This window comes from Paramisgurnus dabryanus, chromosome 1 (genome assembly GCF_030506205.2).
Source record: "Paramisgurnus dabryanus chromosome 1, PD_genome_1.1, whole genome shotgun sequence".
In the NCBI taxonomy this organism is placed as follows: Eukaryota; Metazoa; Chordata; class Actinopteri; order Cypriniformes; family Cobitidae; genus Paramisgurnus; species Paramisgurnus dabryanus.
Window position 1 is genome coordinate 24,350,680 of NC_133337.1, and position 15,292 is coordinate 24,365,971.

At 38.4% G+C, this 15,292-nt stretch overlaps 1 long non-coding RNA gene across 1 annotated transcript; it reads left to right on the forward strand.

Moving 5' to 3' along the window:
• The first annotated feature begins 226 nt into the window (after nt 1–226).
• Nucleotides 227–12,506, forward strand: LOC141282905 (uncharacterized). The gene is made up of 3 exons (XR_012337776.1): nt 227–519; nt 3,870–3,955; nt 12,396–12,506. It is a non-coding gene; the product is annotated as an uncharacterized lncRNA (long non-coding RNA).
• The last annotated feature ends 2,786 nt before the right edge of the window (nt 12,507–15,292 follow it).

Below are 15,292 nucleotides of genomic sequence, written 5' to 3' on the forward strand. Positions count from 1 at the left end.
TGTTTGGAGGCCTCCTTAAACGTAAACATGGAAAAGGTTTCCATTATTTGACACACAGACTTCAGGTCTTCAAGAGCATTTTATTAACAGCTGATGAGTTAAATCAGGTGTGTTTAAACAAGACGACATCTACTGTAAAAAAGGAATATAACAAATGACCTCATTATCATCTTATTACAGAGAGCATAGCAGACAAGTTTGTTTTTATCCCTCAAAACAAGTCACAGGCTGATGCTTGGGATTACTGCGCACAGTTTCACACAACCCTGGCCACCATTTGGAATCAAACTGAAAATGACCTGCTGGTGAATATGATGGTAGGATATGAAAACGCATGGGTTAGTCTCAATAAGGCTAATTGGAAGTGGTCAGATGGAACAAGTATGAACACGTTCCCCATAACCTGGAGCACTGGACAACCTAACGTGACTGGCCCGAACCCACTTTGTGGCGCTGCAGCTCTTGATGGATTTGATGATCGACTCTGCCCAGAGACCCTTCCATTTATCTGCTTACGTCGTAAGTTTAATGAGTAATAAATTGATCAAAACTTTTTGGAATTTCACCTAAATAAGTCACAACTGTAGAAAACATCTGAGTATAAACAACCTTAATTTTAAATAGAAAATATCAACTGACATTAGAGAGCAGGGCGAAAGTACCATTTTTCAGAAAAAAATTAAAACATTATGTTTGAGACAGATACAGTCTTGTTCAAAATAATAGCAGTACAATGTGACTAACCAGAATAATCAAGGTTTTTAGTATATTTTTTATTGCTACGTGGCAAACAAGTTACCAGTAGGTTCAGTAGATTCTCAGAAAACAAACAAGACCCAGCATTCATGATATGCACGCTCTTAAGGCTGTGCAATTGGGCAATTAGTTGAAAGGGGTGTGTTCAAAAAAAAGTAGCAGTGTCTACCTTTGACTGTACAAACTCAAAACTATTTTGTACAAACATTTTTTTTCTTCTGGGATTTAGCAATCCTGTGAATCACTAAACTAATATTTAGTTGTATGACCACAGTTTTTTAAAACTGCTTGACATCTGTGTGGCATGGAGTCAACCAACTTGTGGCACCTCTCAGCTGTTATTCCACTCCATGATTCTTTAACAATTCATTCACATTTCTTGGTTTTGCTTCAGAAACAGCATTTTTGATATCACCCCACAAGTTCTCAATTGGATTAAGGTCTGGAGATTGGGCTGGCCACTCCATAACATTAATTTTGTTGGTTTGGAACCAAGACTTTGCCCGTTTACTAGTGTGTTTTGGGTCATTGTCTTGTTGAAACAACCATTTCAAGAGCATGTCCTCTTCAGCATAGGGCAACATGACCTCTTCAAGTATTTTAACATATGCAAACTGATCCATGATCCCTGGTATGCGATAAATAGGCCCAACACCATAGTAGGAGAAACATGCCCATATCATGCTCCATGCTTCACTGTCTTCACTGTGTACTGTGGCTTGAATTCAGAGTTTGGGGGTCGTCTCACAAACTGCCTGTGGTCCTTGGACCCAAAAAGAACAATTTTACTCTCATCAGTCCACAAAATGTTCCTCCATTTCTCTTTAGGCCAGTTGATGTGTTCTTTGGCAAATTGTAACCTCTTCTGCACATGCCTTTTTTTTAACAGAGGGACTTTGCGGGGATTCCTGAAAATAGATTAGCTTCACACAGACGTCTTCTAACTGTCACAGTACTTACAGGTAACTCCAGACTGTCTTTGATCATCCTGGAGGTGATCATTGGCTGAGCCTTTGCCATTCTGGTTATTCTTCTATCCATTTTGATGGTTGTCTTCCGTTTTCTTCCACGTCTCTCTGGTTTTGCTCTCCATTTTAAGGCATTGGAGATCATTTTACCTGAACAGCCTATCATTTTTTGCACCCCTTTATAGGTTTTCCCCTCTCCAATCAACTTTTTAATCAAAGTACGCTGTTCTTCTGAACAATGTCTTGAACGACCCATTTTCCTCAGCTTTCAAATGCATGTTCAACAAGTGTTGGCTTCATCCTTAAATAGGGGCCACCTGATTCACACCTGTTTCTTCACAAAATTGATTTCTCAGTGATTGAATGCCACACTGCTATTTTTTTGAACACACCCCTTTCAACTAATTGCCCAATTGCACAGCCTTAAGAGCGTGCATATCATGAATGCTGGGTCTCATTTGTTTTCTGAGAATCTACTGAACCTACTGGTAACTTGTTTGCCACGTAGCAATAAAAAAATATACTAAAAACCTTGATTATTCTGGTTAGTCACATTGTACTGCTATTATTTTGAACAAGACTGTATATATTTATTTGCTGTGGTCAGTAACTCACAAGTGTTGTCTATCAATACCAGGTGGAATTTTAAACAAATGTAAAACGACTTCAGTAAAAAAATAACAGTTTGAACACTATAAAATAAATTAAATAAAATTTGAATAATATACATTTTCAAAATACAGTAATGAAACAGTATTAGCAGCGGGACAAAAGTAATAAGTGTTAGCCGACAAGAACTCCTGACTTTTAAACCTGATTTACTTTTATTTTGAAAAACTCTTTGAAGTCAAACTTCAGGATGTGTTAGAGCAGTAAATAACCTGTAGATTGATCAGTACTGTAACACATGAAACCAGAAGCACAATGTGTTATTAGAAAAAAATATCCCTTTAGGAATTTACTTATCATGGTTGAAAACAGCTTTCCGGACCTAGACGCGCAAAAAACGCGATATTTGTCAGGTCTGTCAAGGGTTGCTTGCTAAAGATGCAGTCATAGTTTGACTACATCAGACTTTAATTCCGCTAAATTTCAATCTGCTTCTGTACTAAGTCTGATATATCTCTAATTATAACCGTCTTCCTCCGGACTCAAAGCGGCCGGCCCAAACAACGAACAGAGGGCTGGCTGAGAACCGTCACATAGACGCTAAGCGCCGAATGTAAGATTGTAGTTTACAGCAGACATGGAGGCACAGAATGCTATTCGCTCTGTTGTGGAGAATATTCCCAGCATTTGCCAACTGAAGCCCGAACCAGAAGAGTGTTTGTTAAACATTTTGAATGGAGATGATGTTGTTGCCCTACGAAAAGATTAATTGATCAAATATTACCGATCGTCAGCGATAAACTGGGGAGGCCAAAGGCCGATAGTTGTTTGTCCCCCTTGGTTGCTCTGATGGAGGATCAGGTAAAGGAGGCAGCAAAATTATGTCTGTGCGCTGCACAGCTTGGCATGCACAATGATCTAGAAATCATGGAGGGGAATTTCATTGTTCACAGTTAATAGTGGAGGACACGTGGGCAATAATTCATTGGTGACATTCCTGATTAACCAGAAAAGAGGGTACGAAGATTTAATTTACATTATGGTTAGGGCTGTCTGCTGGAAGAGTTTTTGAGTTTGGGAGGAGTGAGTGGTTCCTCCACTTAGACATGAGTGGAACGTCACCGTAAGGTTAGTGTTCAACTAGCTCTGGCTCGATTTACTTCAGATAATCTGCAAAAGTCGTTCACATCCATGTTCACTCCGATACTCGCTCGCCGAATTTGTTTTCACATCATACGTGTGTTTACAGCGAAAGTTCAATGTGGCTGAGCCGGCACATTGGCTTACGATTACACCAATGATTTTAAACTTCAGACAAGCCCCCCCACGAGAAGGTAAACGCTATCAATTATTTCTAGCCAGACTTTGTCTATGAAGCGTTGCAAATTAGCAGAGGATTGTATTACCAGGCTACTTTTGCCCGGTTCTCCACTAAACATTAAAATGTAATTATTTACAGATGTAAGTTGTTTTTTGTTGCTCTCTTTCACTGTTCATTAGTTATAAATACAACTGATTGATGTAATATTCTAACAGATACAAAGCAGCAGATCATGAGAGTGGAGTTGAAATCGAGTCAGAATCTAAATGACCCTGCAGTGATGGAGAACATCTTACAGTTGGTAAGAGGACCTATTAGGTCAGGGTATATTCTGGCAAACTGTTTCCATATCGCGTTTTGCAATCGACAAAGCAAACACACGCTGTTTACCAAAACACAATGGAAAACTCACAAAGCACAATGTTCCTGTTTCCCAGCGCAATACCACAGAAAGGAATTTAAAGTACAATGCTCCAGAAGTAAGAGCAACAGTTAAACATTTCAAAGTTAATGTTCATGCAAACAGATATTAATATACAAGTTTGTCAAATATTTATAGGTTAAGTCTTGTTTGCCTCTCTGATCCCAAATGCTTTAACATCTTTATTTTTTTCTAATGAATCTGGTCTTTTGCTTAACCTAATATTAGATGCACGCACAGGTAAAGCCACCTGCAAGGCATTTCTGCCAGATGCACTTCTGCCAGTGCCGGTTGGGCGGCTGCAGGGTCCTCAGCCGGGAGCCACCCGTCCTTGATGTTTTGCTTATTTAATCCCGGAACATGTCTAGGTGGTGACATGCTGCCTTAGGATCCGTCTCTCCCCCACGCCTTGTCTTTTCTGCGTAACCTCAGCCAAAAGCTCCCCTGCCCTGCCTCCTCTGCCAGGTCTTTCAAGGCCTTCTGCAGCTTTGTGCCTCTGACACAGAGAGTCTTAAGGAAATGCTGCGTGGAAGTTCCACTGAAGCCCCTCCTACCAACCTCCAATGGAAAGGTATATGCTCTCCACCCAGCTTGTGTGCATGCGGATGCAAGCTCTGTATACTTCTCCCTTTTCCTCTCAAAGTTTCTATCCCATCTTCCCATGGAACAGTTAGCTTGGCCATGATGACAGTCTTCGTAAGGTGGACCAGATTACAGTGTCGGGTCGAAGAAATGTTATGACAATCTGCTGTAGGAACTTCAGTTGGCGACCAAGATCAGCTCTTAGGTCCCACTCACCTCCTGGTGACAAAATGGACCTCTCCCGTACGAGCTGCTTAGTGCCTCTCCCCCTTGCCTGACAAATTTAATAGACTGGTATGATGTTGACATGCTGGCTTTGTACACTTCGAGTATGCGTGCTTCAATGACACCCATGCCGGCTCTGAGTCGTCTTAAAGCCAGAGAGGATGTGTTGAAGGCTGGGACTCTGGTGGCCACAGAGCTGCAAAGACTCTTCTGTGCCATACCAACAGTGCAGGTTCTGGGGGCTTGGGAGGGTATCATAGGTGGCTCACCGCTTTGACCCTATAGCTTTCCCCTTCCTTCTCCATGATCTCCTGAACAATCAGACTTTACCTCTCTATCTTTGTGGCTTTGGACCACATACTGGTTGATGTTGTCCATCCGAAGCCTGCTCTGCCATGCTGTGTCAATCCAACTACTTCTTGGTGTTTCAGATGAGTTATAGCCTGATTCACTGCCTGCTGGGCATCCCATTTTCTTCCTGTATGAACTTGGGCATTAGCTAGGGCTGCACGATTTGGAGAAAAAATCTAATTGCAATTTTTCTGATCAAAATTGCAATTCGCGATTTAAAGTGCGATTCATTAGTATATAATAAAAAAGCTACATCCAGGTTTGTTGTGGTGGTTTTAATAGCACCAAAGAAAGATGCTGTGCTACTGTTTATTTAAGACCTCTTAAACATTGTACCAAGGTGTCTGCAGGACTTTGCTCTTCTGCAGACACACTTTTTTAAATCTAAGAACATTAAGAAAATACAGTTTAACAAAAATTTATTGAAAGTTTTATTTAAAATAACATATAGGCCAATGTATTTTGGCTGTCACTACAACAATGCTTCTGACAAGCAAATGTTTAGTTTTTTCTTTTAATCATAAGACTATACTCATCTTGTTTTACTTTTCAGGAATCTGTAATAAATGTAAATTATATTAGTTATTAGAATCTATGATTTAACATAAGCAAAAAATACAAATAAAACACTGCACAGTCCTCACTGTAGGATTTTAAATGTGGAGCTGCAGAAGCTTGTTCAGTTAAGAGTAAGGAGTGATTTTAATTTTTGGTGTTTAATAAACATTTCTGACACAGAAAGCACCAGGTTACTGTCTGTCACTTTAAGACACAAGACAGCTTTAAAAATGCTCTGCTTTGATGTACTGATAAACATCCAGCTGTTTATGTTCAATTAGACAAGAAAGAAAATTTAAGTTTAGTGATCACGCGTGTGCTGACTGCTCTCTGTGTGCGCGCTTCATGAACCCTCGTGCCTGTAAATATACTTTCAAAGCGGTGCAGATGTGCGCGTGCAAGAAACTATACTGTACCTCTTTCGTCTGCTGTGTTCCGGGCTTTAATGAAACTTGCTTATAGTCTGATGAGGTGCTTGTCATTGCTTGCGATGCATGATGAGAAACAGACGTATATACTAGGGGTGTAACGATTCATTCGTTTTCTCGATGCATCGATTACAAATCCTGCCAATGCATATGCATCGATCTTGAAACCTGGATTTTTGAATCGTGAATCGTTTGTTTCGATTTTATATTTAAAAATCGAATGAATCGTGATTATATAACGAATACGATGGATAATAAAAAATATATAAATAAATTTTAAATTAGTTACATCTGCGACGTAAAATGAGCAGTGGATTACGTCACTACTCTTCAATTTGCGGCGCGCCTGTTTGCTATCATTTGAATAAACGCAGAAGACAGTGTACAAATGGAGGGACACGAAGGAGAACTACGCACCAGCCAACATGCGATCAAAGGTTTGAGATTACTTCAGTTTTCACGAAGTAAATTGAAAGATTGTCCGAAGTCCATTGCAGTTTGCAGACATTGTAGAAATAGCTGAGTTAAAATACATTGGAAATACAACGAACCTTAGCAACCATATCCGCAGATGCCATGCCATTAAGATAGACATACCTGTACTTAAAGCAGCTAGTATTTTAGGGTCAGAGGTGAGAAGTGCTACTCCTTTACACACTTTGCTGTATTTACACACTTTGCTGTATTTCCTAAATGTTCAGGAAATGTATGCAATGTTTACAATAAAAGCTTATGGTGCATTGAATATGTAGAATATTATTATTTTTCTTGGTTTACTTGCTTTAATGTATTTTGAGTCCTAAGAAGTAAAGCTATTAAACTAAAGTCCTGAATCTAGTTATTGAAAATCTATTAAATGGTCATGAATTTCCCAAATATTTCTTTTATTTGCTCAGATGCAGATGTATACTAAAATGTATAGAACAGAATCGTTAATATTCGAATCAAATCAAAATTTATTGTTAATCGAATCGAATTGAATCTTTCTGGTTAGCAAAAATCGTTTTTTGAATCGAATCGGAAACCTTTGAATCGTGAATCGAATCGATTCGCTGTCTACCCAAAGATTCACAGCCCTAGTATATACACCTTTCTTTAAGTCCAACATTACACAAAAGGTAAATGTGTTCGCGCATTTCTGTCCTTTCCTTTGCCGGTTAATGAGTTATAATGGGTTTTAAAAATGTCTGAATCCAAAATCTGCCAACTTCCATGACATTCCTCGTTGTGCAGTTAATTCCATTTCTATGCTTGGATTTCGCGATTCTGTCCGTGTTTTCCGCATCGCGGAAATCATATGGCCGTACACTTTGTTGGGGAGTTGAACTGCTGCTCGCGCAATGGCGTTATCTGACGTTCAGTCAGCACCTCAGTGTTAATGCCCTGAGATAGTTCTGAATCGAAATAATCGCAGCTTTTGCAATTCGAAAATCGCACCCATCCAAATCGGATTTCGGTTTTAAAACGATTAATCGTGCAGCCCTAGCATTAGCATTTTGTACTACTGGGTTGGGAGTGTCTTTCAGCTCAAATTCAACCGCACCTTTTTCAGCTTATAACCCAAGCTGATGTTTTTTATCGGGAGCCTCAAGATAGTTCTTCTTACTTGTTTATTCATATATGCTTGCATGAACTTTAACTTTGAAACATTTAACAGTTGCCCTGCCTCTTACTTCTGAAGCATTGTACTTTAAAATTTTTTTTTAATGATATATCGCGCTGGGAAACAAGAATGAACAATCTGCTTTGCGAGTTACCCATCAAGTGTTTGTAAACGGCGTGGCTACAGTTTGCTTTCCAGATTGCGAAACGCGATAGGGAAACCGTTTGCCAGAAAATACCCTGACCCTATTATACCCCTTTTACAAGAAGTATTATACATCTCTGGTGAACCCAAAAAGTGTTTGTGAAGTTGTGAAAAATCCCACAGATCATTTATTTTAGCATGTCAAAAATGCACAAAAATGTGTTTTTGAATTAAATTAAAACCACACAGTTTTTGTGTGTGTATTTTTAAATGCACATGAGCTAACAGACATTCACATAAGAGAAAGTACAGTTGGATTATGAACAGTTGGTGTAGACCCATCTGTCTTAGACCCATCTCTCTGTATGAACTATTATGTGCATCCAGCAATGGACCGACTCTTGTTTGCAGGGGATTATGGGGATTAAAAAGAGGAGTGGTTAGATTTTTACGTCTTAAGTTTATTTTCTTAAGGAACAAAACACGGCTGCGGTTGATTAGAAATAATGACATGAAATATTTTATAGGCACATGCTGACAATCTAAACCCCCCAAATATCAACCCATAGGCTTATATTAACTGTGACAATACATTGACCCCACATACAGGGCCGGCGTCATGGGGGGGCATTCGCGGGCAGTGCCCCCCCCAAACAGGTTGTTGTGCCCCCCCTACAAAGTTTTTTATTAATTTAATATATATCAAGAATAATTAAAATAAATTAAACATTGAATGTTTCATGACTTGTAATGTAATCAAATGAGGAAAAAATAGTTGATATATGTTTTCTTTAATTAAAATAGACCAGTTTCTCTGATTGGATGTATTGCCGCGTCTCACGCGTCTTACGTCTTTAGCATATTTGTGACTTGATACTAGCAACGTGTTTTTTCGCGGCATTTTATGGATCATGTAAAATATGGATATTAGAACATTTAGAACAAACCAGCAGCAACGCCTGCTTCATCTGACTTCATGCAAACACAGACTGGCTCAAACTCAGAGATTAGAGGTCGAGGTGGAATTTACAAATCTACAGGACACTGTTTTAAGGAAGTTTAATGTTCGTACACGCCGTCTTCAGCTATTTTAAAGGTAAGTTAGCGTTGTTTTAAATTACGTAAGCTTAAATGTGAAGTGTGGCTATAGACCGTTAACAGCATTACGATGTGATTATGGTAAAGCGGCTTTTTTCAAACCAGGACGCGGTGTGGGCTGCGCTATGAAACCCATTAATTTCAATGGCTTGCGCCGCGCGAGGGCGGTTTTTTGTTGCGTAGAGCAAAGCGCGAGCGCAGCAGAGCTCAGCTTGCGCTCACGTCGCGGTCGAAGTTCAATAGTTTTGCGCATAGTTTGTGGTCTTTGCACTTTATACAGGAAATGAGCTGACAGTCTGTACCAGTTGTATGAGTGTGTGCTTGCACTGTATTTGTTGTTTAATGTCTTGTTTTTGCAAGTTATTGTTGCTATTGCGTGCCCCCCCGTTGGAAGCCAAATGCCCCCCTGTTAGTTATGGTCTGGCGCCGGCTCTGCCCCCATACCAGGCGACTTCTAGTTTAAATTATTAACAAATCTAGTTATATAAATCAATAGATACTTGACTGGTGATTTTTTGTGTGCGTGTTTCCCATTCTATTCTATTGTTTTTGTTTTTTTTTAAATAAGTTTTTTAACATATCTAGTTCAGTTATTTTCAATATTTGTATGTCGTATGTTTTATCTTATTAACTCACAAAGACAAGTGTCAGTTAGGTTAGTTTAGGCAAATATGTGTGTGTGTGTGTGTGTGTGTGTGTGTGTGTGTGTGTGTGTGTGTGTGTGTGTGTGTGTGTGTGTGTGTGTGTGTGTGTGTGTCAGGGCCGCATTAATGCATGGGCTTACCTGGGCTTAAGCCCAGGGCCTCGGGCTGGAAAGGGCCCCGAGATGCCGGAAAAAAATAACCGCATTTTATAAAAAGATGATACTCCCTTTAAAATGATGCTTAATCGCTTTGCTTTGAATGTCCGTGCGTGAATGCAGTTCCTGCGCAAGAAAATCTCTCACTTACTGTATGCTACCCTGCAATCATTAGTGAGCTTTTAAAAATTTCTGTCTGAAATATCCATTATTGCATTTCTGATGAACAAAGACGAAACTGAGGACGCGTTTTTATCTTAATATGAAAGACAACGTGTAAACATTACTTAAATGATTCCTCGTAACATTTTAAAGCCAAGATGTACAGAACAGCACACAAATATATTACACAAAACATTTTTGATAACTAAATCTAATAAATAACAAATTAGATTCTGCCTCGGAAGCCACGGCTAAGTTCAGCGATCTTATTTAATTTTGAGATTTAGCGTGGCAAGGAAATAAAAGACGAGAAATAACATATAATTTGTTACTGTAAATTATAAAAAACAAGCTTTATATACAATTCCTTAAACGGTTCATTTATAACAAGAAAACACTGAAATTAATCATTTCATAGACACTATATATGCTTTATTATTTTGCACAGAAATATCTGATTGCTTACTTTCACTTTGATCATCTCTGTATTCACTTGAAACATCTGATGTTTCTTATAACATTTGTTTCAGGAATCTCTTTTCTATCATTTGAAAGTTAACACCGACCATATTATTAAATCACAAGAGAGACAATTGTGTCAGATTCGGTAGAGATATTTATATTCGGTGTCATCACCGGAAAAAAAAACGGCTTACTTGTTTTGTAGCTCAACTTCTGACAAGTTAAGCAACCTTTTTAAATACATTTTAAAACTTATACTTGTCGAAAAAATCTGTTTTGTGATGTTTAGTGTGATGAACGCCTAAATATGATCACGCAGAACACCTAGCGCGTTCGGCTTAATTTAATGTGACAGCATGCAGCAGTGTAACATCGACACAACGGAAAGCAATCCAAAACTTACAGAACTTAAATTAGATCAGAATTTACCTTTATAATTAATAAAAAATAAAAACAAAATGAAGTCACAATCAATAAGGTGCAGAACATGGGTGCAAAATGCCTAAATGCGCAGGGGAATAAAACACAAGCCACAAATAGTTTAATCAGATAACACTAAATAATCTATAAATTAAATATTAAAATAAATTTTAAAATAACTAAAGTATAGAATTGCCTGTTTTGTCTTTTCAATTGCAGAAACAAAGAGACTTTGCAATGGTTTCTGGATATGGACGTGTAGCCCTGTCACGGGATTTAGGCTATTAACAGACTTTAAAAATATTTATTAAAAGCTACTTTTTCACATATTATGTACTTCGTATTATCATAATAGGCTGTATATTTTTTATATTGGGAGAAAGCTGTTATATGTGAAATCAGATAATGTGCACTCTTATACAGCCAAAATTAAATGATCCTCATTTTATAACATATCTGTGACGATTGAGTGTGCAGTAGTCGAATCAGGCTTCTCCTGTCAAAGCATCGAATCTTAGACTATTCGGGTCACCCCTAGTTAGGACTACATGTTATGCAGTGATATATGTGTATATTGTGGGCATTCTGATATGGTTTTAATATTTTTTTATTGCATTTATTCCAGCAAAATAAAAGCCTGACAACTTGCACTTAGTGCCCTGCTAAAAAAAACAGCATACCAGGAAGACCAGCATATGTTGTGTTTTGGTGCTGGTTTGCTAGTGAACACCAGCTAAACCAGCACCAAACCAGCATTAGCACCAGCATCCCATGCTGGTCATACCAGCAAGACCGGCATATGTTGTGTTTTGGTGCTGGTATGCTGGTGACCACCAGCTAAACCAGCATAGACCAGCATAATTCCCATGCTGGTTCATGCTGGTTTGATGCTGTTTTTTTCAGCAGGGTTACTATAAAGATTGTGTGAATGTAGGCTGTAATTCTGGTGGATGAAGGGCCCCACAAAAGGGTAAAGCCCAGGGGCCCCTTACAGTGTTAATGCGGCCCTGTGTGTGTGTGTGTGTGTGTGTGTGTGTGTGTGTGTGTGTGTGTGTGTGTGTGTGTGTGTGTGTGTGTGTGTGTGCGTGTGTACCTGGTAATTATCACGTTGTGGGGACCAATTGTCCCCACAAAGATAGGAATACCAGTGTTTTTGTGACCTTGTGGGGACATTTTGATGCTCCCATGAGGAAACAAGCTTATAAATCAAACAAGATGATGTGTATTGAAAATCTAAGGTACAAGAAAGGTTTTTGTGATGGTTGGGGTTAGGGAATGGGGCAGGTAAGGGGAATATAATATACAGTTTGTATGGTATAAAATGCATTACGTCTATGGAATGTCCCCACAAAACATGGAAACCAGAATGTGTGTGTGTGTGTGTGTGTGTGTGTGTGTGTGTGTGTGTGTGTGTGTGTGTGTGTGTGTGTGTGTGTGTGTGTGTGTGTGTGTTTTTGATCAGTACTCAAGATTGATTCTGTTCTTCAGATGAAGCAGAAACTGAAGGATCGTGGGATAGGGAATGACACAACATTGACATGGAGAGTTCAGCCTGATGGAAATGTTTTCTCATCAAAACATGAAAGTGAAGTGAACAAGAAACCCTGTCCAAACACTTTCTTTTCAATATAACATTTACCACATCACAATATTAAAGGGATAGTTCACCCAAAAATGAAACTTCTGTTATCAAACCGTTCGTGGACCCCATTTACTTCCATAGTATTCTTTTATCCTACGACGGAAATAAATGTGGTCCACGAACGGTTTGGTTACAAACATTTCTCCAAAAAAATATGTTCATCGACAGAAATTTATTTTTTGGGTGAAATATGCATTTGAGGACTGTTGTTAATTTATATACATTTTATTTGAAATGCATGTTTTACTTGTTAATTGAAATTATTTTTAAAAGCATCATTATAAATTGTAAGTACTCAAATTAATCTAAGACATTTCAATAATTGGACAAAATGTGTCTTATGCTGTGTGCCTTCTAATCCTAATCAAACACACCTGAAGTAGCTAATTAAGGTGCTTCAGGTGTGTTTGATTAGGGATGGAGCAAACTCTGCAGAGACACCGGCCCTCCAGGACCAGGATTGGTGACCACTGCCTTACAAGAACCAGAGTCCCGCCCCCAACCAGTGTGTTTAACACTAAAAATCGATACCCACAGAGCATCATCAAAAACCAGTTAGTGGACGAGACTGCTCGGCCGTCTCCCTGATGCCTGTCTGGGCTTCATAGTACTCCCTTATTCGCTGCACCCCTTCTCAGAAACCCCAGGGGCCTCATTTATCAAGCGTGCGTACAAACAGAAGTGTGCGTAAAGTGTGCGGAACAGTTTTACGCAAAGTGTGGAATTTTTCAAATTTCACATATACGTAGAAATGTGAGTAAATATACGCACTCCTCGGAGTATGCGTACGCAGAGCATCTAGTGGTAGAATAGCGATACTACACAGGACCATCCATCCCCAGCGTTAAAAGAACACTTTGCCTATTTATTATCCACCCCCAGGTGTTAAAAACAATTACTGTTAATAAAGTAACTGCAAATCAGTGTTGAAGTTAATTAATGAAATTAGTTTCTAACCCTATGTAAGAAAGCTCCGTCAAATGCTGGACACAGTGCAATGGCTTATCTTGCATTATTGGAAGACTTGGCAAATCATCCATTCCGCCGGGAGCGCGTTTTCAAAGATTGCGCCGATGATGATGGTTATATGCGGCTGTCCAAGGAAACACTGTAAAAAAATTCCTTAGAAATTGCAGCTGGGTTGCTGGTAATTTACCGTAGACTTAAATTTATGTTTTTTACTGGCAATATTTTGTTCAAAGTTAAATGAACATTAAACATTTACAAGTCTTTGTCTTAACAGAGTAAAACTAAAAAAACAGCATCAAGCAAAAAAATCTGAAGCAAAAAACAGAAAAAGGTTGATGATGATTTCTGGTTCCCAGAATGCTTTGCATGAGGCTGTTATTGTATAGGTTTTTTTTTGGAAAGATAAAGACTTGTTAATATTTAAAATTTATTTAACTTTGAACAAACTCTTGCCAGTAAATAACATAAATGTAAATCTACGGTAAATTACCGGCAACCCAGCTGCAATAACATTGTAATTTCTACGGATTTTTTTACAGTGAAGTTCTGTCGTTGTCTGTCCTCCTAGTTGCACTGATTTCACGTCGGTGTGCTGTGACGCGTTATTTTGGCTGATAATTTAATGTCAAACCACTTTTTTATTTCTGGAAGTGTTCTCATACCCAACGGAACTAAACTCACTGGTAACATGTTCCCATGCAGATTTGTTTTCTTTTGTTAGTCATTCCTCCTGCACTAAGTGAACCAAATTCCTTTGTTATTAGGATTTAACCTCATACACTAGTAAGTAAATTTCTGTGTCTGTAAAGTTCCTCTTTACAGATTTATCATCAAGGATTACTTACTAATGTGCGTACGAACCCCCGTGCGCACGTTTGATAAATCCCGATTTTTTTGTACTTACGCACATACTAAATTCATTCGTAGGTCAAAATTACAACATTTCCTACGCACTGTTGATAAATGAGGGCCCATGAGTTGGGCCGAGCAAGTGATAGCATTATGTAATACTTATCTTTAATCTTTACTCTGTTTTTGAGAATTAATAGCCTAATTTTGGGGTTTACAGACCGTAAAGTCTGTAAAAGAATGCTTTGCATTTAACTGAAAAATTTCAAACTCAAATTGCTCAATAAAATAAATAAAATAAAATTTACATGATCAAAATGAATAAAATATTATAAATTGTCAATATTTTTAAATACAAATTAAAAACTTTTACAAATCTATTTATGAATGACCTTATAAAGTCTTAACAGTTACCAACAAAAGCCCTGGAATGACCTTAGCTCAATAATTTTAAGCCAAGCCAATGCGCATGATCTCTAAGAAACATGAAGCTCAATCATGAGCGGTTTTGCATTAAGCAGAGTTTTATCTATCTCCTTATTTCAAGTTTATCTGTTTTTAAAAATTGATTAGTTATTATGTACTATTAGGTTTATGTTATTTTCTTCATGTGTTTAATAAATTTGTGTAGTGTGTATATGCAGGGCCGCATTAATGCATGGGCTTACCTGGGCTTAAGCCCAGGGCCTCGGGCTGGGAGGGGCCCCGAGATGACGGACAAAAATAACAACCGCATTTTATAAAAAGTTGATACTCCCTTTAAAATTATGCTTAATCACTTTGCTTTGAATGTCCGTGTGTAAATGCAGTTCCTGCGCAAGAAAATCTCTCACTTACTATAGGCTACCCTGCAATCATTAGTGAGCTTTGTAAAATTTCTGTCTGAAATATCCATTATTGCATTTCTGAAGGCAACACACACAGA